The sequence below is a fragment of the Saccopteryx leptura genome, chromosome X, assembly GCF_036850995.1.
Source record: "Saccopteryx leptura isolate mSacLep1 chromosome X, mSacLep1_pri_phased_curated, whole genome shotgun sequence".
Lineage (NCBI taxonomy): Eukaryota > Metazoa > Chordata > Mammalia > Chiroptera > Emballonuridae > Saccopteryx > Saccopteryx leptura.
Genome location: NC_089516.1, coordinates 38,874,971 through 38,900,622, shown reverse-complemented (window position 1 = coordinate 38,900,622; position 25,652 = coordinate 38,874,971). Strand labels below are relative to the sequence as shown.

At 44.4% G+C, this 25,652-nt stretch overlaps 1 long non-coding RNA gene across 1 annotated transcript in view; it reads right to left on the bottom strand.

Annotated features, from left to right (window-relative positions):
- Window positions 1-25,652, bottom strand: part of LOC136385680 (uncharacterized) — a 48,098-nt gene that overhangs the window by 19,344 nt on the left and 3,102 nt on the right. Inside the window, exon 2 of the long non-coding RNA XR_010747857.1 lies at window positions 15,280-15,572. This is a non-coding gene — a long non-coding RNA (uncharacterized lncRNA). The remainder of the gene's footprint in view (window positions 1-15,279; window positions 15,573-25,652) is intronic.

Here is a 25,652-nt window from a genome sequence, read left to right as displayed (position 1 = left end):
TAGAAAATTCATAGAAACAAACTTAAGAAATATCCAAAATTTTTTGTGTGATATTTAAATTTTATTTTTTATTTAATTATTGATTTAGAGAAGAAGAGAAAGAAAAAGAGAAACATCAACTTGTTGTTCCACTTATTCATGCATTTATTGGTTGATTCTTGTATATGCCCTGACCAGGGATCAAACCTGCAACCTTGGTGTATCGAGAAGACCCTCTACCCAACTGAGTTACCTGGCCTGGGCCTCTCCACACTCTTTATGAGAAAACATTTGTAAAACTCTGGAGGAACAAATGAAAAAGCATCACAGATTTTTAAATAGGAAGACTCAAAATTATGGAAATGTTAAAATAATTTATAAATTTAATATAAACTCATTAAAATATTATTTTTTTCGGCCCTGGCCGGTTGGCTCAGTGGTAGAGCGTCGGCCTGGCGTGCAGAGGTCCCGGGTTTGATTCCCGGCCAGGGCACATAGGAGAAGCGCCCGTCTGCTTCTCCACCCCTCCCTCTCTCCTTCCTCTCTGTCTCTCTCTTCCCCTCCCGCAGCAGAGGCTCCATTGGAGCAAAGATGGCCCGGGCGCTGGGGATGGCTCCTTGGCCTCTGCCCCAGGCGCTAGAGTGGCTCTGGTCGCAGCAGAGCGACCCCCCGGAGGGGTAGAGCATCGCCCCCTGGTGGGCAGAGCGTCGCCCCCTGGTGGGCGTGCCGGGTGGATCCCGGTTGGGCGCATGCGGGAGTCTGGAGAAGCGCCCATTTGCTTCTCCACCCCTCCACCGCGCTTTCCTCTCTGTCTCTCTCTTCCCCTCCCGCAGCCAAGGCTCCATTGGAGCAAAGATGGCCCGGGCGCTGGGGATGGCTCTGTGGCCTCTGCCTCAGGCGCTGGAGTGGCTCTGGTCACAACATGGCGACGCCCAGGATGGGCAGAGCATCGCCCCCTGGCGGGCAGAGCGTCGCCCCTGGTGGGCGTGCCGGGTGGATCCCGGTCGGGCGCATGCAGGAGTCTGTCTGACTGTCTCTCCCCGTTTCCAGCTTCAGAAAAATGAAAATGGAAAAAAAAAAAAAAGAAAAATCCAAAAAAAAAAAATATGTATCATTTTTTTCTTTTTCTGATACTAAGCAAACTGAATTCAAGTTCGAATGGAAAAAAAAGCAAGCATAGCCAGGATAACTCTGAAAAATAACAATGATGGGGGACTATTGGCATAGTATGCTGTGCAAAAAGAACAAAATGAACATGCATGTACCAAAACTTAGAGTCTAAGGGTCACTTGGGAGGTTCTACAATCTGGATTAGGTTCTGTTGATCTCCAGTGGGCTAGTTCTTGAGTTGATGTCTTGGCTAGAGGTTGGCTGCTATAGGACACCTTGGCTGGGAGGAGCAGGCTCATTTCTACATGTGTCTCACATCCCTTCAGCAGGGTAGCATGCGTATGTTCTCATAGCAGTGGCAGGGGTCCAAGAGAGGAAGCAGAATATATAATAGCTTTATCAAGGTTCTGCTTATATCAAGTGTGATACTCTCTTGTTGGTTAAAGCATGTTATATGGTCCAACTCAGAGTCAGTATGGGGGGAAATTACCAAAGGGTATGGATACAGAGACACATAAATAATTGGAGTCTTTAAGTCCTGGTTGGTTGGGTCAGCAGTAGAGCCTCAGCCCGGTGTGTGGAAGTCCCAGGTTTGATTCTCGGTCAGGGCACACAGGAAAAGTGCCCATCTGCTTCTCCACCCTTCCCCCTTTCCTTCCTTTCTGTATCTCTCTTCCTCTCCCGCAGCCAAGGCTCCATTGGAGCATAGTTGGCCCTGGGCGCTGAGGACAGCTCCATGGCATCTGCCTCAGGCACTAGAATGGCTCCAGCCACTGTGGAGCAATGCCCCGGTTGGGCAATGCATCGCCCCCTGGTGGGCATGCCGGTGGATACTGGTCAGGCGCATGCAGGAGTCTGTCTGACTGCCTCTCTACTTCTGACTTCAGAAAAATACTCACAAAAAAAGAGAAAAAAAGAGAAAAAGTGGGGTCTTTAATGCAATCTATCACAAAACTACCCCTCAAAATATATAATTCATAAAAGAAAACAGATAAATTTGTTTACTTAATTTTTTAAAAAATTTTATTTATTCCTTTTTAGAAAGGAGAGAGAGAGAGAAGAGAGAGAGAGACAGAGAGAGAGAAGGGGGGAGGAGCAGGAAGCATCAACTCCCATATGTGCCTTGACCAGGCAAGCCCAGGGTTTCGAACCGGCGACCTCAGCATTTCCAGGTCGACGCTTTATCCACTGCGCCACCACAGGTCAGGCAAATTTGTTTACTTAAAAACAAAATTCACTTGGAAAAAAATCATTAGTAAAGGCAAAAGAATAACGCTGGGAAAAATACTGACAAGTGATATCATTCACAAAGGTTTAATATCTCTAATTATGTTACAAGGTTCTAGAAATCAAGGAAAGGCCAAAAAAACAACAGAAAAATAAAGGAAGTTTTTCTTTTATTTTTTTGATAGAGGGACAGACAGACAGGAAGAGAGAGGGAGGAGAAAGATGAGAAACATCAACTCATAGTTGCTTCACTTTAATTGTTTGTTGTTTTTCATATGTGCCTTGAGCCCTAGATTGCTGGCTTGAGCAAGTGGTTACTGGCTCAAATTGAGCCACCTCACCCCCAGGATGTAAAATAAAATATTCATGATAACAAAAACTACAAAGCAACTAAGAATTAAATTAGTGAAAATGTACAACAATTCCAAAGAGAAACTTTAAACTTTTTGCATTTTAGATTTTATTTATTGATTTTAGAGAGAGGAGATAGAGAGAGAGAAGGGGGGAAGCAGGAAGCATCAACTCATACTCGCTTCTCGTATGTGCCTTGAGTGGGCAAAGCTAGGGTTTTCAACTGGTAACCTCAGCACTCTAGGCCAATGCTTTATCCACTGCACCACCACAGGTCAGGCAAAGGAACTTTAAACTCTTAATAAAGAACACAGATAGAAGGTGAACTGAACAAATTAGGAGATATTCCATCCCCTTGGATGGGATAAGTTAATATTCTGATGATGTCAAATACCCCAAACTAATCTTTAAATTCAGTACAATCCTAATCAACATTCCAGTTGGATTTTTGAAGAGCTTGATAAACTCTCAAATTTACGTAGAGATGTTGCTAAGACAAACTAAAAGGAGTCTAAAGAGGAGGGACTTTGCCCTATGAGAGGTTAAGATACATTACAAAGTAAAAACAAGGTGGTGTTAGTGCAAGAATACAAACAGACCTGTGTGTGTGTGTTCCATAATATATGATAAAGGTGTCATGGCAAATCAATAAAAAAGGAAGGACTGTTTAGTATTTGTTGGTGGGAAATGTGGCTCAGTGTGTGGAAAAAAATATGATTGCATACCTACCTATCACAGGTAAAAATGGATTCTAGATGGATTAAAACCCAAAGGTGAAAGGTAATAAAAAAAAAAAGGCAAGTCCTGGCTGGTTGGCTCAGTGGTAGAGTGTCGGCCTGGCGTGCAGGAGTCCCGGGTTTGATTCCCGGCCAGGGCACACAGGAGAAGCGCCCATCTGCTTCTCCACCCCTCCCCCTCTCCTTCTTCTCTGTCTCTCTCTTCCCCTCCTGTAGCCAAGGCTCCACTGGAGCAGAGTTGGCCCAGGCACTGAGGATGGCTCTGTGGCCTCTGCCTCAGGTGCTAGAATGGCTCTGGTTGCAACAGAGCAAGGGCGCAGATGGGCGGAGCATCGCCCCCTGGTGGGCATGCTGGGTGGATCCCAGTCGAGCACATGCGGGAGTCTGTCTGACTGCCTCCCCGTTTCCAACTTCAGAAAAATACAAAAAATAGAAATAAAAAAATAGGCAAACATCTCGGTGACCCAGGAGGAGAGAACTACTTTTTAAAGTTAAAAAAAATATTATTTTAGAGAGAGTAAGGGGGGAGATACAGAAACATCGATCTGTTCTGGTGTGTGCCCTGACAGAGAAGTGAACCCGAAACCCTTGTGTATGGGGAGAACGCTCTAACAACTGAACTATCCAGCCGGGGCAGGAACTACTTTTATATAAAATCCTCCAAATGATCAATGTCACCTCCAAACCAAAGCCCATAAAGCAAAAATGTTATGATTTTGATTACAATAAAATGATTTTTTTTCTTAATAATTTCTTTTCAAAGATGGCTATCATGGGCAAAGCTAAAAGAGGGAGAGAATATTCATAATGTCTGAAACTGACAGGGGACTAATAGCTAAACCAGGGTTTTCAACATTTTTACACTTGGGGACCCATGACCGAGCTGGCCATAAGCAGAAACACACAACAAATAAAGTTTTATCTTACTGTGCATAACAGTGCAACATGGTACAAGTTAGTGCTTGATTTTCGAACTCCTTGTTTCCAAAGCTTTCAGTACTACATAAGTTTGCCCGATTGCTTTTTGTCTATTGTGCATGATTTGTAAATGTTCTGCACAGTGCAAAAGGTATGAACGAGCTTACAAGTTCTAAAGATATCTGAGACAACTTTAATGGTATTTTCATTGATGATACATGCTGATAAGCGGCAATCACATTGAGCATAAGGAAATTTGACTAAGATCATTGGGTCTATAATCTTCATAGAACATCAAGGTGGGTAACTCGCTTGCAGACCAGCACAAAATTTCTGGTTGCCCGGCACCAGTCCACGGGCTGGTGGTTGAAAAACACTCGGTTAGACTACATAAAGAACTCTAGCAAATCAACAGGAGAGAAGGACCCCAATAGAAAAAAATGGGTGAACTATACAAGCAGGCAATTTATAGAAGACACATTTAACACACATACAAAAAGATGTGTACCTGTTAGACAGGCAAAAACTAGAAATCTGCAAAACGTCAAGTGCTAGTGAGGATGTAGGTATACCGGAATCCTCGTAAACTGACTGTAAAACTGCACTAGTGTAGCCATCTCAGAGAACCATCTAGTAGTGTTACTGTTCTTAGTCAGATTAAGTATGTGCACACTTTAAGATGCAATCATTCTCCTACTCAGTGTATGTTCCAAAGGAAATTTCTCATATAGGTCATTAAGGGGAAATACACAAAGCTGTGCGTTACAGTATTATTTGCAGTATCTGGGAGCTGGAGGCAGTCCTGCTGTCTGTCATTATGGGAATATTCAGGGAAAATGTAGTGAAGGTACACTGTGGTTAACAGAAGCAATAGATTACTTGTGTATAAAGCAATGTGGATAGACTTTGAATACACAAGGCTGAATAGATATCAATGAGATATCATTTATATAAAATAAAATTGCATACACACAAAACATCCTTCATCGTGGGACTAATTGATGTTATGTGCCTCCTGAAGTGATATAGTATGAAGTAAACAATAACTGCTATGTACTAAAAATATTTAATCTGAATCTAATCATGTGGAAGGAATTGATAAATCCAAAATGTGGGACATTCTACAAGAAACTTGTCAAAAATACCAGTGTAATAGAAAACACACCAAAAAAAAAATATACAGGGGTACTGTTCTAGATTAAAAGAGGTTAAAGCAATACAAAAACTATGTCTAATGCATAAAACTTGATTAGATCCTGAGATTAAAAAATAAGAGCAGGTCTAAAAACATTTTGGGCTCAATTGGAAAATTTGAATGTAGGGTATTTTGATGGTATTATTGAATTGTTAAATTTTCTTAAGTATAATAATGGTATTGTGGTTATGTAGGAGAATGTCCTTATTCTAATACATGTGTGCTGAAGAACTTAAGGGTGAAGTGTTAGACTGCCTGCAACTATTAATTGGTTCATTAAAAAAATGTATACATACAAATATAAGTAGAGCAAATTTAACAAAATATTAAGGGTAAATGAGCTTTCATTGTACTATTCTTTCAACTGTTCTGAATTTTGAAATATTGAAAAATAAAAACGTATGGGAAATACATGCACATAAAACAACAGTGCATATTTTGCAAGAACACATATAACATATAAACAAAGAGACACATATTGTACTTTAGAATGGTTGTGTACATGAAGGAAATAAAAGTGGGAAGGAGAGATGAAAGTGAATTTATTTTATTTTACTTTTTAAATTTATGTATTGTTTCTAGAGAGAGAGGGAAGACAGAGAGGGAAAGGGAGAGAGAGAGTGAGAGACAGACACTGATTTGTTGTTCTACTTATTTATGTATTTATTGGTTGAGACTTATATGTGCCTTAACCAGAGGTCGAACCTACAATTTGGTGTATTGGGACAATGCTTTAACCAACTGAGATATCCGGCCAAAGCTGATATGAAAGTGAATTTAAAAATAACAAAAACCTTGCTAAAGTAATAGAATATATGAAACATATAGAATATGTTTTCTAGATTTAAAAAATCTATATGAATAAATGATTTCATACTTCATGTATCCTTTTACAACTTGTATTTTATCTCAGCATTGTATTTTTGAAATTTATCTGGGTGCAAACATGCAACTCTGTTTTATTTTTCACAGCTATATAGTATTCTGCTGAAGGGCGGTATCACTATTTATTTATTCATTCTCCTATTGAACTTTTAGATTGTTCAGATTTCTTCTTTATTACCAACAGTTCTGTAATGAATATTCTTGCACATGCCACCTTGTGCATATATATAAAAATTTCTCTAGAAATTGAAGTCTAGGGTATGGGTACACACACACACACACACACACACACACACACACACACACACACACACATAGTGTGTCCGTAAAGTCATGGTGCACTTTTGACCAGTCACAGGAAAGCAACAAAAGACGATAGAAATGTGAAATCTGCACCAAATAAAAGGAAAACTCTCCCAGTTTCTGTAGGATGATGTGGCAGCATATGCACATGCGCAGATGATGACGTAACACCGTGTATACAGCGGAGCAGCCCAAGGCCATACCAGTCGAGATGTGGACGGTACAGAGGAAAGTTCAATGTGTTCTGTGACTCACTAAATTCGAATCCGTGACCAAAGTGCAATGTGAATATCGGTGCGTTTATAACGAAGCACCACCACATAGGAATAACATTACTCGGTGGGATAAGCAGGTGAAGGAAACCGGCAGTTTGGTGGAGAAACCCCGTTCTGGTAGGCCATCAGTCAGTGACGAGTCTGTAGAGGCTATACGGGATAGCTACCTAAGGAGCCCTAAAAAATCTGTGTGTGAGCCCACATCGAAATGCCCTGAAAAGGTATAAAACTGGGAGAGTTTTCCTTTTATTTGGTGCAGATTTCACATTTCTATCATCTTTTGTTGCTTTCCTGTGACCAGTCAAAAGTGCACCATGACTTTATGGACACTATGTATATATACACACACACACAATACACACATATACATACATACATACATAAATACATGTATGACAGTAGAATTTCCGGGTCCCAGGGCCATCTTAAACTATTCTGGATACTTCCTAATTGTTTCACAGAGTAGTAAAAACAATTTTCACTTCTATCAAAAATTTCATTACAATTTTTTCCTGTATAGTTTGTGCATTGAGACTTTGTTTAAAAAGTCTATACCTGTGCTAGCTTACAAAAATATTCCCCACTCTCTTATGTGGAAATAAGTAGGGATCTAGTTTAATTTTTTTCCTTATGGTGAGCCAAATTTCCCAATGCTATCTATCAAAATGTTTATTTCCCATTGATTTGTGGTGCAGGCCTATAATTTCCCCCACTTAACAAACATTTGCTGAAGATTGCCTTGTAGCACTCCTGTGCTGGGTCTTGTGGGTTTGAAGATATATGGTATTTAGTCTTAAAATTTGTTTTTCCTGCCTGACCAGGCAGTGGCGCAGTGGATATAGCGTCGGACTAGGATGTGGAAGAACCAGGTTCGAGACCTCGAGGTCGCCAGCTTGAGTGCGGGCTCATCTGGTTTGAGCAAAAGCTCACTAGCTTGGACCCAAGGTCGCTGGCTCGAGCAAGGGGTTACTCGGTCTGCTGAAGGCCCGTGGTCAAGGCACATATGAGAAAGCAATCAATGAACAACTAAGGTGTCGCAACAAAAAACTGATGATTGATGCTTCTTCTCATCTCTCTCCTTTCCTGTCTGTCCCTATCTGTCTCTGTCTCTGTTAAAAAACAAAACAAAAATTTGTTTTTCCTGCCTGACCAGATGGTGGCGCAGTGGATAGAGCGTTGGACTGGGATGCCGAGGACCCAGGTTCAAGACCCTGAGGTCGCCAGCTTGAGCGCGGGCTCATCTGGCTTGAGCAAAATGCTCACCAGCTTAGACCCAAGGTTGCTGGCTCAAGCAAAGGGTTACTCGGTCTGCTGAGGGCCCGCGGTCAAGGCACATATGAGAAAGCAATCAATGAACAACTAAGGTGTCGCAACGAAAAACTGATGATTGATGCTTCTCATCTCTCTCCGTTCCTGTCTGTCTGTCCCTATCTATCCCTCTCTCTGACTCTCTCTCTCTCTGTCCCTGTAAATAAAAAAAAAAAAAATTGTTTTTCCTGTCTCTAAAAGATCAATGAAGTAAGCACTCAAAAAGAGAATAGTTTTGCCCTGGCTGGGTTGCTCAATGGATTAGAGCAGTGATGGGCAATCTTTTGAGCTTGGCGTGTCAAAATTCACCAAAAAACCGAGCATAGGCCCTGGCCGGTTGGCTCAGCGGTAGAGCGTCGGCCTAGCGTGCGGAGGACCCAGGTTCGATTCCCGGCCAGGGCACACAGGAGAAGCGCCCATTTGCTTCTCCACCCCTCCGCCGCGCTTTCCTCTCTGTCTCTCTCTTCCCCTCCCGCAGCCAAGGCTCCATTGGAGCAAAGATGGCCCAGGCGCTGGGGATGGCTCTGTGGCCTCTGCCTCAGGTGCTAGAGTGGCTCTGGTCGCAACATGGCGACGCCCAGGATGGGCAGAGCATCGCCCCCTGGTGGGCAGAGTGTCGCCCCTGGTGGGCGTGCCGGGTGGATCCCGGTCAGGCGCATGCGGGAGTCTGTCTGACTGTCTCTCCCTGTTTCCAGCTTCAGAAAAATGAAAAAAAAAACAAAAAAAACAAAAAAAACCAAAAAAAACCCCCAAAACCGAGCATAACTTGGGTGGTGTGTCACTTCGAGAAAAAAACCATAATTTCGCGATATTTATAGTTTGAATAACAAAAATGAATAATTGTAATATATAACTGTATTTAATAAACCAAAAACTAATTATTTAACTTACTTGCTTAGTGACTTCTTTGTTCATCTGTCAGTCGGTTTCCTTTGTTGGTCTTCATATTATTTAACTTGTGTGGGGTGCCGTGAACTAAAATAAGTGAGGGGGAGGGGGAATTCTTTAACTAACCTGCCTATTAGTGACTTTTTTGTGGCTGAATTTCATTGGCTAAATCTTCAATTGAAGGTTGGTTTTTGTACACTTCAAGCCCAAGCAAGCGCTACTAACTTCATCTGTCAATCTGTTTCTTTTGTTGGTTTTGATATTATTTAATGCTGAGAATAAGGTCTTACAAAAGTAGGTAGAGGGAAGAATTGTGAGTAAAGCCATTGCTATATTTTTCAGGGTGCTAAAAGTGTCTGGTAATCGGTTCCAGGCACTCCAATTTTCCTGTTCATAGTGGCACTCCTCTTGATTTTCCAAGTGGCACCTTTCCAGAATCTCAAGCTTTGACCTCAAGTCGACAAACACCTGAGCCCAGATACTATCTTGAAATTCTGCAAGTTGCATCTTATGTAAATTAAGATGGCTGCCGCTATTTCTAATGGCAGGAAACGGCACCCATAGCACAGGTCCTCGCCTCTCCCAGCCTCCCCCTCACTTATCTCAGTATGATGGTCAATTAGAAATCCATGACACCCCAGACAGTAGATTGGATGATGGTTGCTGTGGTTATGTGGTTGCTGGTAATGGCGATCACAGGGCCCCCCAGAGATGCGTCCCCCGTGGCATTCTGCTGCTCCTGCTCCACCCACTGGAAGTGAGGTCAAAGATCCCCTAATAGCCTGACCGGAAGTCCCAGAACCAGACGCTCTGTGACGGAGTTCTGTTGTTTTGGCCTACAGACCTCCAGCACAGAGTGTCTACACTACAGCAAATGTTTTATCCTCAGCTCCTGCACCTGGCCGTGCAGGAGCCGAGGATGAAACGTCCTTCTTGGCATGCGGCCCTATACTTCTCTGGTATGTGGCTGAATGCGGCCGCGTGTCATCGAAAATGGCTACGCGTGTCAGTGCTGACACGCATGTCATAGGTTCGCCATCACGGGATTAGAGCTTCACCCTGAAGTGTAGAGGTTGCATTTGATCCCGGGTCAGGGCACATACAGGGACAAATCTATGTTCCTGTCTCTTTCTTGCCCTGCCTTCTTTCTCTCTAATATCAATCAATTTATTGATTGAGGAAGGGAGGAAGGTGGGTGGGGGGGGAGAGAGAGAGAGAGAGAGAGAGAGAGAGAAAGAAATGTGGATTTGTTGTTCCACTTAGTTACTTATTCAATGGTTGATTCTTGTATGTGCCCTGACCAGGATCTAAATGTAACCTTGGCATTTGGGACAAAGCTCTAACCAACTGAGCTACTTGGCCAGGGCTATAGCCCTTAGTCTTAAGGATTATAGTCTCCTGCGGAGATACAGCCAGGTAAAGATTACAGTATTAAGTGATAAATGCAACAAAGTGCCCTGGGTTTCTAACTCAGCTGGGAAAGTTCTTAGAAGTGACAAGGGCTAGGTATTAAAGAAACAACAAGGATTTGCTAATGCTGGGGGTAAAGATGACGGTAACCAGGGAGAGTCTGGGGTCCAGAGGAATTTTGTGTCTAGGGTTAGAGATTAGAAACCTTCCATCGATGTCGAAGCACTGAATCCTGTGTATGTAAGGAGCAGGACTAAGCAGAGGGTGTCATTTTCTGCCTGGATTTGATGGAGGTGGAGGAACATACCCTTGAGGTAGAGAAAGTCTGGCTCCAATGCAGTTTTGGCTAGAGGAAGTGTTGTAATGTAACCTGCGAACTCCACTAAGACACCAAGTCCAGATGAATTTTTGAGGAGTTTATTAATTAGCTGGCTAGCTACATGGGGCACAATCCTAAATCATGTAGGCACTCATACAGTTCTGTGCCTGCCTTTTTTTTTTTTTTTTTGCGTTTTATTTTTTATTTTTTACTTTTGTATTTTTCTGAAGTTGGAAACGGGGAGGCAGTCAGATAGACACCCGCATGTGCCTGACCGGGATCCACCTGGCATGCCCACCAGGGGGTGATGCTCTGCCCATCTGGGCTGTTGCTCTGTTGCATCCAGAACCATTCTAGTGCCTGAGGCAGAGGCCACAGAGCCATCCTCAGCACCTGGGACATCTTTGCTCCAATGGAGCCTCGGCTGTGGGAGGGGAAGAGAGAGACAGAGAGGAAGGAGAGGGGGAGGGGTGGAGAAGCAGATGGACGCTTCTCCTGTGTGCCCTGGCCTGGAATCGAACCCGGGACTCCTGCACGCCAGGCTGATGCTCTACCACTGAGCCAACCGGCCAGGGCTGTCCGCCTGCTTTTATATAATACAAAATCAAGTACTGGTTGGGGTGGTTAAGGAGGGGTTTGTGATCCCTTTGTCCAGAGGTATAAGTCAGTCTCATGCCTTTAGGATAGGAGGGTGAGTCAGAGTGTAGGAATTCTTTTTTATTTTTTTAAGGGTTTTTTTATTTTTTTAACCTGAAAGGTCTCTCTTTTTTTTTCAGGAACAGAGAGAGAGTCAGAGAGAGGGATAGATAGGGACAGACAGGAACAGAGAGAGATGAGAAGCATAAAACATCAGTTTTTCGTTGCAACACTTTTAGGTGTTCATTGATTGCTTTCTCATATGTGCCTTGACCACGGGCCTTCAGCAGACTGAGTAACCCCTTGCTCGAGCCAGAGACCTTGGGTCCAAGTTGGCGAGCCTTTTTTTTTTTTTTTTTGCTCAAGTCAGATGAGCCCACGCTCAAACTGGCAACCCTGGGGTCTTGAACCTGGGTCCTCAGTATCCCAGTCTGATGCTCTATCCACTGCACCACTGCCTGGTCAGGCAGGAATTCTTGATTAAGGTACATAAACATTGTTTTGTAAGGTTTTCAGATAAGTTCTATCTTCTTTGCTCTGTGTGGCAAGTGGCTCCAGGCACCCTTTCAGAGAATTCTAGGAATCAGCTAAACTATGACTAGATGGCCCAGCTGCCCTTGTAAGCCAGGAAGCTCCTACATTCTTCTTTTTCCTTTCTCCACAGAAAAGAAGGGGTAAGAGACCTGACTTTTCCTCTTTAAAATGGCGTTGCTTATGCTAAGTTTTACAGTTCTTTGGAACCTTATTACATTCCTCACTGGTTTTATATCATGGGTCAAATCCTTGACTCATTAGCCTCTACAGGGGCGGGGGGTGTAAGTACCTTGGAGGGTCATTAATCCGTAGTTCGTCACTGAACAGTGATTTCTATTATGTCCTTTATGCTGTTCACTAGCAGTGGCAACAGACACGGACCTATCAGGCAAGTTCCTAGGAGCAGTAAGACTGCCCCTATTAGGGCTTTGAAACCACCAAAGGCTGAGAACCATCCCCCCAAAAGGCTATCGGGGTCCCATCTGTGCCAGACTTGCACAGGCACATGTGCCAGTTTTGTCATTTTCTTGACAGGGTCCTCAACTGCTGGCCCTGGTCATCTATTTGCAGGCAACAATTAGTGACATTGAATTTTCCACACACTCCTCCTTCTGCGGCTAACAGATAGTCTAGCGCTAACCTGTTTGGTAGAAGGCGTTTCTCATCTCAGTTTGCTGATGTGCAAGGAGGGTTAGGGCTCCCCCAGTCTCATTGGTAATGAGTTCCAGAACTGCCTGCAATGGGATAATCCGGTTTAACATGTAAATGGGGGTGCATTATCCCCAAGATCCATCCTCTGCTCAGGTGGCAGGTCCATAGTATTGGATTATCTGCTCTGGGGGCCACTCATTATCTTTCCATTCTCCTATCTGGAGTTCTCTTTTTATCCATTATAAAGGCTGTGGAGCTGGATAGCCAAGCAATTCCCCTGTTGTCAGAGGCAAGAGGAAAAAGGAGGGCTTTATCATACCTATTATACAGCTTCCTTCCCAATTTCTGGGAAGATGGGTATGTTGGCCAAATAAGTTTGTAAATAATGATATATATGTTTGCTCGCTTATACTTTGCATTGGATGTGGGGAGACAGGATATAAGCAGGCAGGATTATTATAGCCTAAGGCTTAGTCTTAAAACTAAGCCTTTCCCACCCTTTTTGATGTAGGGTGGTGCACTCTCATGAGGAATCCCATTATGCCTCAGATAAGTGACTTTGTATCAGAGACTTTCTTGTTTGTATATTGGATTAAAGGTTTTGATTTCTATACTATAAAGTGGGGCAGACTGGGAGCTTGCTCTCTCTTGGTTCCTGAGATTAGCTTTATAGGAGAGCAGAGAAAGGCCACGTGGAGGAGGCCAGAAGAAGCAGTCAAGATAGCGGCGTGCTGAAACAGAAGCCAGTTAGTGCAGTTTGTGCAGAGAGAAGGAGATGGGGAACAGACGTGAGTAAGGCTGGTGAGGTAGACACCTTTGATTCCAGGAAACTTGGATAAGTCAGTAGCTTTGTGAGCACTGAATGAATGGGTTTTGGAGCCCAGTGTGTGTTTTTACTTGCTCTCCAGGTACAAGCTAGGATTAAAGATAATGGACCACCAGTTCATGGTTCTGTTGTTTCATTACCGTCTGTCCAAATCCAACACGAACCTGCATGGGCCAGGCGGCTGTGATGATGGCTGCAGATACTGGCTTTACAGGGTATAAGCCCTGTTCCCACAGATCCAGTAAAGTCCACATGGTACTATCTCGTCTCTGGCCCTGCTTGGGTCCTGCCAGGCCCCAGTTAGCTCAGGGAAACTGGCCAAAGGATTCCTCTCCGTCCGGTTTCTTCACCACACACTCTGCTTGGAGGTGGCATTATAATACCGTTGTCCAAGGCAAGTCAGTTCCCCCACTGATTCAGTCATATCTGCTCCTCCTCTGGCTAAGCAAAATTTCCCTATGATAGCATGTTTTAAAATCCACTGGCTGTCATCAGAGGTGCAGAGGGTTGTTACATTTGGCCTAGCCCTAGTGGGAACTAGTTCCTTGTCTTCCCACGGCCATTTGTCCCCGATTAGAGTTTTCCCACATACAGAGCAAGAAGTGACATTTAGGGAATGGGCTATTCCTTCAGCCATCCTAAGGAAGAAGTTCTTAGCTGACTGTGGGGGTAAAGGTAGAGGTTCAATTGCTTCCTTATAAAAGGACTTATATACTTGGAAGGCTTGAGCGGGGTGGTCCAGTACCTGACCTCTAATAACAATTGGAACAATGGGATCTTGCCCTGTCCCGTCAATGCCAAGTGTTAGTACTCCTCCAGTCTTCTAACAGGGGTTTACGGGATTGGTTATGATCAGCTCTAAGGGATTACACCGCTGGGTGGTGCAGTTTGATAGAGCTACCCCTCTCTTAAAATATACTTCTTTCCTTTTAGAGGTGTCCTTTCCCCATGTACCCTATTGGACACATGACCAATAGTAACAGCTTATTCTACAGGATTAGCTATGAGCACATATATACTTTTCGTTTACACTATAGTTTCTCTCCCAGCTGAGAGACCCACACCCCCTTTCTGTATGACTTATAGCAGCACATGCATCAAAATTTAAAGTGACTTGTTCTGGCTTTCCTTTGACCCTGGTTTGAGCCATGGTTGGCCTAGCCTTCTATCCCCAAACTCTTCCCCCCATTGCTATTTTTTTTAAAGATTTTATTGATTCATTTTAGAGAGGGGGGTAGAGTGAAGAGAGAGAGAGAGAGAGAGAGAGAGAGAGAGAGAGAGAGGGGAAGGCAGAAGGAGGAGCAGAAAGCATCAACTCCCATATGTGCCTTGACCAGGCAAGCCCAGGGTTTTGAAATGGCAACCTCACGATTCCAGATTGATGCTTTATCCATTATGCCACCACAGGTCAGGTCCCTTTGCTATTTTTACCTCAAACACTACTTCAGTAGGAGGGTCTGTGGGGTTATAACAGATATAAAGTTGGTCATTCCTTGGCATTCACAGAAGCTATAGAAAAGCAAGGTGGTGAAGACCTTTTGGCCTTCCTTGGTGATATGAATACACAGTTCACAGTCCTCTGCCCTAGCTCCCCTCCCTCCCCAGAGTCCAATTATAAGGAGCCCCATGGCGAGGTTCCTCAGGATTCAGACCTACGTGGACCAGCCAGCTCCCGGTTAGTGGCTGGAGCAGGGCAGGGCATGTTGTCCTCCTCAGGGTCAACTTACAAGGGTAGGCTGGGTCAGTCTCCACTATCCATGAGGGTGTCTCTGCTGGGGCTGCAGGCCTCAACTGGCTGTGGTGAATCCAGGCAGGTATGCCTTCTACCTTGGCAGCAGTGGAAGTGGTCAGGATCTTGGTGTGTGGACCCGTCCACGTGGGAGTCAGTCAGTGCTTGTGTGGTGTACTTCTTTATCCAGACTGAGTCCCCAGGCTGGAAGGGATGTACTGGATCTCCTGGCAGTGCTGGAAGTGACTCTCAGACAGTCTTTTGGGCAGCCTTCTGAGTAATCTGCAGACCCTGTAAGTATTTAAGGAAGGAGTGGTTACTTAATTCAGCTTTTATTTATTCTCTGAGTTTTGGTAGTAAAGGAGGGGGCTCCCAAACATTATTTCAAAAGGAGTGAATCCTTCCCTGTAGGGGGTGTATCTTACCCTAAGGAGGGCTAAGGGAATTAAGGTGGGCCACTTTTCACTGGTTTCAAAAACAAATTTGGTTAAAGTTTCCTTTAAGATCTGATTCAAGCATTCTACCTTCCCTGAACTTTGGGCCTGTAGGCACAATGTAATTTCCAGTTAATATTGAGTGCTTTTCCCACTAGCTGTGAGATCTTGGATACAAATGCAGACCCATCATTAGACCTAATATTAATGGGCAAGCTAAATCTGGGAATAATTTCATATAGCAATTTCTTAACAACTGTTACTGCGGTCTCATTTCTAGTAGGAAAAGCTTCTACCTATCCTAGAAAGGTGTCAATTACTTTAGTAAAATCTATTTCTAAATGTTCACCTGGGAAAGTTCCTCTCTCCCTGTTTCTCTTTATAATTTCTTTACTTTGCTTAGTATTTATTTGGGCACAGACTAAACACTCAGACATTATGCCTTCTGCAATGGATTCCAAGTCTGGCTTTTCTAATTATTTCTTTTTATTCTTAGTCATCCCTTTCCTGCTGGCAAAATCTTTTTCTAATTGGTTTTGAATAAACCTTTGGCAACAAGGGCTCTAGTAAAGGTACTAAAATTTCCTAAAAACCTCACTGGTTTTAGGGCTACCTTATTGGTAGTGTCATCAGCTGCTTGTTTTTTCTTGAGTTTCTAGTGAGTCCCCCTCTTTTGGTGCCCAGGATAGTGGATGAAGGCCACTATTTTGGGGGAGCAGGCTCCTGAATTATTGGGGTGAGGGTTTGAGCCTCACCTTTGTTAGTTCTTAAGCCTTCTCCTGATGGCTCCTCTTTGACTGTGCCTGTCTTAGGTTGTTCTTGCCTTCAGGAATCTTACCCGTCTTTGGCTATCCAGCCATCCTAGGGGCCAAACAGAGTTATGTGAGTGAGGGAGGAGCAATATCCCTTCTGAAATGCTTAGGTTTTTTTTTTTTTGTTGTTGTTGTTTTTTTAGCAGCTGATGTTTCTACTTTATTAAAAACTTATAATGCATTTCCTTTCTAATTTCTAGAGCTGAATGTTATGTAAAGGCTAAGTTGACTGCCTTAGTATTTTCTGGTGCCTCTGGGTCTAGAGGTGCATAGACTCTGTAAGCTTTACGTACTCTAAGAAAACTGTAGGGGTCTTTTGAGGCTCCTGAATAACTTCTGACACATTAGACAAATTTATCGTTCTTTTCCTTAGTATCTTCCCTGATCCTGGCAAACAGAAACTGGTGGGAAGTATCCAAAATTTCCTGTCCTGTTTGAGTATTAAGGTCTCACTTAGGCCAAGCACCAGAAACATTTTCTCGAGGTGGTCTTGGTTGTCCTAAGTGGGGCAGCGAATGTACAGTACAGATTCTAACAGTCCTGTTAGGGCTCGAGGCTTCCCCAGGAAAGGGGATTCTGAACTTTTTAATTCTATAGGTCACTTGGGAAAAAAGGATTTAAACTATGCTCTATTATATCTATGCCTCAAATTCTAAAGATCTAGTTAAAAGCACCAACTGAAATGACCAATACTTCATAAAATAAATCTTATAGTCTACTTAGTCATAAATCCCTTTTACATTCTAAGAAAACATACTTTATTTATGCTATAACTTTATGCACCCTAACAGATAATGTCTAAAAAGCTCAAGAGAAATAGATTTCTGTTCACATCCTTTAGCCCTTTTAATTTGGGCACAAAACTTAAATGTTTCCTACTACCACAATTAGTCATCTATTTTCTCCTTTCCACCTACTATGTTGAGAATTCTACTGTTAAGCTAATCAATAGTAATATTTGTCACTCTGGGTTTGGTGACTTAATATTGAACAATACTGCTTCCACGGTCTACACGCTCATGAGCAGACTGGACCTTACCCCTTTAACTGCTTCAGAAATGATAATAAGCTGAACATTTTATACACCGTATAAAAAGATATCATTAATAATCATTACATATATCCTAATATTTAAACCAAGATTTCAACATCACAGGGCTGTGAAATTTCAAATAAAAAGGAGAATTAACAAAAGACTCTTGAAATAATATACACATTTCTAACATAGAAAATATTTTTCCACAACAACGGATCCTTGGTATAAAAGAAAGTCTTCGTATTTGGCAGACTATACAATTTTATATGTCTCATTATTAGTACAAATTTAGTACTGTAAAGCCAGTATCCAAGGCCACCATCACAGCTGCCTGGCTCATGCAGGTTCGCATTGGATTTGGACAGTTGGTAAAGAAACAATGGAGCCAAGAACTGGTGGGCTATCATCTTTAATCCTAGCTTGCACATGGCGGACAAGTAAAAACACACACTGGGCTCCAAAACCCACTCACATTCAGTGCTCACAAAGCTACTGACTTATCCAAGTTTCCTAGAATCAAAGGTTTCTAGCTCACCAGACTTATTCACCTCTGTTCCCCATCTCCTTCCTTCTCTCTGCACAAACTGGCTTCTCACGCAGCACTCCACCATCTTGGCTGCTTCTCCTGGCCTCCTCCATGTGGCCCTTCTCTGCTTTCCTCTCTAATGCTAATCTTAGGAACCAAGAGAGCAAGCTCCTGGTCTGCCCCACTTTATAGTGCAGAAATCAAAACCTTTAATCCAATATACAAAATAGAGAAGTCTCTGATACAAAGTCCACCCCACATCAAAAAGGGTGGGAAAGGCTTAGTCCTAAAACCAAGCCTTAGGCTATAAGAATCCTGCCTGCTTACAGCCTGTCCCCCCCCCCCCACACACACACAATGCAAACTATAAGCGAGCAAACATATATGTCATATTTAAAAACTTATTTGACCAGCCTGACCTGTGGTGGCGCAGTGGATAAAGCGTCGACCTGGAAATGCTGAGGTCGCCGGTTCAAAACCCTGGGCTTGCCTGGTCAAGGCACATATGGGAGTTGATGCTTCCAGCTCCTCCCCACCTTCTCTCTCTCTCTCTCCCGCTCTGTCTCTCTCTCTCCCTTTCTCTCTCCTCTCTAAAATGAATAAATAAAATTAAAAAAAAAACTTATTTGACCAACAGAGGATTGTAAACTACTACCCCTCAATGAACCACTGATTTACTGAGAAAATAAGGAATGATCAAAATGCACTCACTATTTTGTAGCTATCCAGCTGGCATAAGAGATGCTAACCCTCTTTTTGACGTACAGTGCTTTACAACATTAAGTCATTTTAAGGGAATTGGTTGGGATGCCTGGAATTTCTGGTGCCTAAGGGGGAGCAGGCCCCAGGAGCTGCGTGAGGAAATGCCATTTGGCACTGCTGCTTGAAACATAAGTAAGTGCAGCGGGGGGAGGGGGGGGGCCTGAACACTATGGAGATGGCACTATCCCTGCTGCCACTTTTTCCTTTTTTTTTCTTTTTGTAAACATGGCTTCTTTCTCTACCTCTTCTCCAGCAGACATTAGCAAAACAATGGCCCCTCCCAAGTAGGAATGTAATCCAATCCACCACTTGCAATCAACTGCCCTGCTCTGAGGGCAAGCACACACGTGGCTTCCCAGTGCTATTTTTAACAATAAAAGTAGCAAACTAAAAAACCCCAAATTTTACAAACTCATTTTCCCAACAATGGGCTATTCTAGTTCACACGAGGTCCTTAATTTCCCTGGGGACATAGTAACCCTGAAATCCCTTGAGAACCCTTTCTTACAATTCTTGACCATCATGGCTAAAGCACTGGGTCTCCCCTGTGAACCTCATGCCTCCCACATTAGACAACAATTATGCCACATGAAGAAATTGGGGAAGGGCCCTGGCTGGTTGGCTCAGCGGTAGAGCGTCGGCCTGGCGTGCGGGGGACCCGGGTTCGATTCCCGGCCAGGGCACATAGGAGAAGCGCCCATTTGCTTCTCCACCCCCATCCCCCTCCTTCCTCTCTGTCTCTCTCTTCCCCTCCCGCAGCTGAGGCTCCATTGGAGCCGGGATGGCCCAGCGCTGGGGATGGCTCCTTGGCCTCTGCCCCGGGCGCTGGAGTGGCTCTGGTCTCGGCGGAGCGACGCCCCGGAGGGGCAGAGCGTCGCCCCCTGGTGGGCATGCCGGGTGGATCCCAGTCGGGCGCATGCGGGAGTCTGTCTGGCTGTCTCTCCCCGTTTCCAGCTTCAGGAAAAAAAAAAAAGAAATTGGGGAAGGATAGGGGAAATTTGCAGGGGTCCCAACACTTGCTTTGGCCCTGTGGGAGAGTCGGAACCCTCTCCCAGTGTCAGTCTCATTCATTCCGTACTCATTCTCTTTCACACAACTTTCCCCACAACAGTGGAGGGTGACAAGTCACTACTCCTAACCTATGGAGGGCCAATGTGGCTTTCATGTCTTAGGGAGGGGGAGGGAAGAGGGAGCCGGAGGGTTTGTCCTTGATAATCCCATCACTGATCATCTATCACTCATGATCCCATCAGTCATTCTCCTTCCTGGAGCTGCAGTTCATTTCAAGGAACTGATAACCAGCAAGGTCCACACCCATGGTTTGTTCTTTTCCAAACATTTCTGTCTGGCCTGTTCCCTTTGCTTTCTCTAAGATTCTTTAAAGAAAAATCTAGCCTGACCAGGCATTGGCATAGTGGATAGAGCATCCGACTGGGATGCGGAAGACCCAGGTTTGAAACCCCGAGGTCGCCGGCTTGAGCAAGGGCTCATCTGATTGAGCAAAAATTCACCAGCTTGGACCCAAGGTCCTTGGCTCAAGCAAGGGGTTACTGGGTCTGTTGAAGGCCCATGGTCAAGGCACGTATGAGAAAGCAATCAATGAACAACTAAGGTGTCGCAATGTGCAACGAAAAACTAATGATTGATGCTTCTCATCTCTCCATTCCTGTCTGTCTGTCCCTGTCTAACCCTCACTCTGACTCTCTCTCTGTCTCTGTAAAAAATAAATAAATAAAATAAAATAAAATTATAAAAAAAAGAAAAGTTCTAATCTTTTCTACTCTATACTTCCTCCAGCACTGTCTTAGGTCTTTAGTTAGTTTTAGCTTTAAGCAATATAATATTTCTATGAATTTTGCTTTGCTATTTTTTATAATTTGTGGGCTTTAGAATGGTTTTCTCAGAGTTGCCTTTCAAAAGTGACAACCATCTGCTGAGTCCACCTTGGAATATTAGCTCTCTTTAGTATAGGCATTCAGTATATACCCCAGACCTGGAGATGGAAAAGGTTTCCCTTAGCTTCCTGCAGACAGCCACTAAACCATATGGAGTTTATGAATTTCCCGTCACTTCTGCCCTCTGGTTTTAAGCCAGAAATATCCAATTGAAATCGCACCAGAGATTTTCCTGAGAAACAAAGAGAACCTACAAAACAGACAATTTGCTATTTATGTTTACACTTGACTTTTAGACACAGGGAAGGGGGATGCCCCGTCAGGAGCCTCCCAGATGCTCGCCTGACTGCGTAAACTCAGGTGCAGGCACCAGAGATCCCCATTTACACACCAATCACTCAGGGGTTTTTAAATAGAAACAGTAAGAGCAAAGAACAGTGTAAAGCCAGAAGCCAGGGCCACCATCAAAGCAGCCCGGCCCATGCAGGTTCGCATTTGATTCGGACAGTCGGTAAAGAAACAACGGAGCCACAAACTGGTGGGCCATAGTCTTTAATTCTAGCTTGCACCCAGCGGGCAAGTAAAAGTACACACTGGGCTCCAAAACCCAATCACATTCAGTGCTCACAAAGCCACTGAATTATCCGAGTTTCTTAGAATCAAAGGTTTCTAGCTCACCAGCCTTATTCTCCTCAGTTCCCCATCTCCTTCCTTATCCCAGATACAAACTCTGTACAAACTGGCATCTCACTCAGCACTCCGCCATCTTGGCTGCTTTTCCTGGCCTCCTCCACGTGGCCTCCTTCCGCTGCTGGCTCTACTCTCTCTGCTCTCTCATGCTAACCTCAGGAACCAAGAGCCCAAGCTCCCGTTCCACCCCCATTTTATATTGTAGCTTCACAACCTCTAATCCAATATACAAAATAGGGAAGTCTCTAATACAAAGTCACTTCTCTGAGGCATGATTGGATTGTACCACCCCACAGCAAAAAGGGTGGGAAAGGCTTAATCCCAAAACCAAGCCCCAGGCTACAAAGATTCTCAACACACATTAATATCACCTGGGCAACGGCCTCTTTAACAAAGTGAGCATAATACATTTTATCTGCCCAACAAACAGGATCTCAACATGGACAGTGTTGGGCAGATAAAATATATTATGCTCACTTTGTTAAAGATGGCGCTGCCCACATAGAAGCCTGTAGCCCAGGTGATATTAATGTGTGTTGGGGGCGGGCTGTGGGCAGGCAGGATCCTTGTAGCCTGGGGCTTGGTTTTAGGACTAAGCCTTTCCCACCCTTTTTGATGTGGGTTGGTGCAATCCCATCATGCCTCAGATAAGTGACTTTGTATTAGAGACTTCCCTATTTTGTATATTAGATTAAAGGTTTTGATGTCTACAGTATAAAAATGGGGGCAGACGGGAGCTTGCTTTTAGTTCCTGAGATTAACATTAGAGGAGAGAGCAGAGAGCAGAGAGAGGCCACGTGGAGGAGGCCAGGAGAAGCAGCCAAGATGGCAGAGTGTTGAGTGAGAAGCCAGTTTGTGCAGAGAGAAGGAAGGAGATGGGGAACAAAGGTGAATAGTCTGGTGAGCTAGAAACCTTTGATTCTAGGAAACTCGGATAAGTCAGTAGCTTTGTGAGCACTGAATGTGAGTGGGTTTTGGAGCCTATTGTGTGTTTTTACTTGCCCGCCGGGTGCAAGCTAGGATTAAAGATGATGGCCCACCAGTTTGTGGCTCCGTTGTTTCTTTACCGACTGTCCGAATCCAATGCGAACCTGCACGTGCCAGGCAGCTGTGATGGTGGCTTTGGATACTGGCTTTACAGATAGATAGCAAAAAGGTGTCCTGGGAAGTCTGAGGCAGGAAGTTAACTTTGTCCCCACTAATTGCCTTCCCTGAGAGCACAAGAAGACATGTCCAGGGAAGTCCGAGGCAGGACTGAGTCCTCACTAAGTGCCTTCGAACAGACGTCCCCACAAACAGACGTCCCCACTAGTCTTCCCTGAGAGCACAAACAAATATGTCTTGGGAAGTCCGAGGCAGGACTTAACTCTCCGCCAACATCTTGACCCTGGAGAGCCTATTGCGTAAGTCTGATCGCGTCTGATCCTTTTTCGCAATAGTTCCAGATTGACTAGTCACAAACAGAAAAGCTAGAATTCAAAGCAGAAAGCTAGAATTCAGTAAAGCGAAAGATTTGCTTTACTTACCTCTGGAGGTCAGAATTTACACTCCTTGATTTCTCTGCCAAATCATCAAATTTTAGGGACTGGGAGGTGTCTGCCGAGAAGTTGTCCGAGACCCACAGGAAAACTGGAGCCCTGGAACATCTCAGGGGGTGCCTCTCCTAGAGATCCAACGGGGTCAGGCAAAGTTCCGGAGAGGTCAGCTTGTCTGGGTTTCTCTACAGGGTGACATGTGTCTGGCTAGTAGCCGCGGCCACCATCACAGCCGCCTGGCCTGGGCAGGTTCACATTTGATTCGGACAGATGGAATGTTTCATTTGACTTGAATGAAACAATGGAGCCAAGAACTGGTGGGCCATTACCTTTAATCCTAGCTCGCACTCGAGAAAATACACACAGTGGAAAAACACTTTCCTTTCCATTCAGGGCTCCCAAAGCCACGGACTTATCTGAGTTTTCCTAGAATCAAAGGTTTCTACTTCACCAGCCTTATTCACCCTTATGCACCTCTGTCCCTCATTTCCTTCTCTCTGCATAAACTGGTTTCTCCTTCAGCACTCTGCCATCTTGGCTGCCTCCTCTGCAAATCTGATGACAGGATCTGAGAGAGAGAGCCCCTGGTCTCCCTCATTTTATAGTGTAGAAATTAAAGCCTTTAAGCCAGTATACAAATAAGGAAGTCTCTGATACAAAGCCACTTATCTGAGGCATAAATGGGATTCCTCATAAGGGTGCACCACCCCACTTCATGCAACAGTCAAGGGCAGGCATGGCCAACATATGGCCCGCGGGCTGGATCTGGCCCGCGTAATGAGTTTATATGGCTTGTGATTAAATTTTTAATATTCTCCACTACTTTAAAATCTCAGCTACTCAGAAGCAGAAGTATCTTTATTTTATTTTATTTTTGTATTTTTCTGAAGTTGGAAACGGGGAGGCAGTCAGACAGACTCCCGCATGCGCCCAACCGGGATCCACCCGGCATGCCCACCAGGGGGCGATGCTCCACCCATCTGGGGCGTTGCTCTGTTGCAACCAGAGCCATTCTAGCGCCTGAGGCAGAGGTCACAGAGCCATCCTCAGCGCCCGGGCAAACTTTGCTCCAATGGAGGCTTGGCTGCGGGAAGGGAAGAGAGAGAGAGAGAGAGAGGAAGGAGAGGGGGAGGGGTGGAGAAGCAGATGGGCACTTCTCCTGTGTGTCCTGGCCAGGAATCGAACCTGGGACTCCTGCACGCCAGGCCGATGTTCTACCACTGAGCCAACTGGCCAGGGCCCGGCGGAAGTGTCTTTGATTATTGGAAATCAAGATATTTAAGAAGATAGTGATACGTGGAAAAGAATTCTGCGTGTGACTAACCTAGGGTTAACTTCCAATAATTGGTCAAATGGATTTGCGATAGTTCTTTATTTTTTAAAAAAATTCCATTATAAAGATTTTCAACTTTTGTACTCGTTTTGTTTTTTTTTTCTGTATTTTTCTGAAGCTGGAGACGGGGAGAGACAGTCAGACAGACTCCCGCATGCGCCCAACCGGGATCCACCCGGCACGCCCACCAGGGGGCGACGCTCTGCCCACCAGGGGGCGATGCTCTGCCCCTCCGGGGCGTTGCTCTGTTGTGACCAGAGCCACTCTAGCGCCTGGGGCAGAGGCCAAGGAGCCATCCCCAGCGCCCGGGCCATCTTTGCTCCAATGGAGCCTTGGCTGCGGGAGGGGAAGACAGAGAGGAAGGAGAGGGGGAGGGGTGGAGAAGCAGATGGGTGCTTCTCCTGTGTGCCCTGGCCGGGAATCGAACCCGGGACCTCCGCATGCCAGGCCGACGCTCTACCACTGAGCCAAGCGGCCAGGGCCTGTACTCGTTTATACTCTATATGAACTGTTTGACGTTTAGCAGTGATGTGAACCCCACATTCTTTTAGGCGGAGTTTGCCAGTGCGCACCCAAGGTCAAACAGTTCGTTATTTTTTGTGGTCAAGTGTGCTGAATCAAGTGGCATTGTAGCATAGCTGCAGTTGATAACTGAAAATATGTCCAGGCTGTTTGTAAAACGAAGTAATTGTTTTATTTGCGATATAACCCCTTCAAGCTCATTCTATTAATTAAATATTGTTTTGATTGATTGTGATACATTTTGGATATTTATATGGTATGTAATTATATTTTTATTAAAATAATATTATATATTAAAAATTTTTCACTCATATTTATTCATAAACAAATTATATAAAAAATTTTGTTTAATTAAATGAATCGTTTTTGTATTTAACATCTTTTTTTTTAATTTTTTTTATTTATTCATTTTAGAGAGGAGAGGGAGAGACAGAGAGAGATAGGAGAGACAGAGAGAGAGAAGGGGGAGGAGCTGGAAGCATCAACTCCCATATGTGCCTTGACCAGGCAAGCCCAGGGTTTCGAACCGGCGACCTCAGCATTTCCAGGTCGACGCTTTATCCACTGCACCACCACAGGTCAGGCTGTATTTAACATTTTTTAATTTTAATATTTTGTCCGGCCTGTGAAAAAAGTTTTCTTTGTAATCTGGCCCATGGGCAAAAACTGATCAAGGGTGTGGGGAAAAGCTTAGTGTTGAGAAGATCTTAGTATTAAAAGGGTGGGAAAAGCTTAGTCTTAAAACTAAGCTTTAGGCCAGGGGTCCCCAAACTACAGCCTGTGGGCTGCATGTGGCCCCCTGAGGCCATTTATCCAGCCCCCGCCG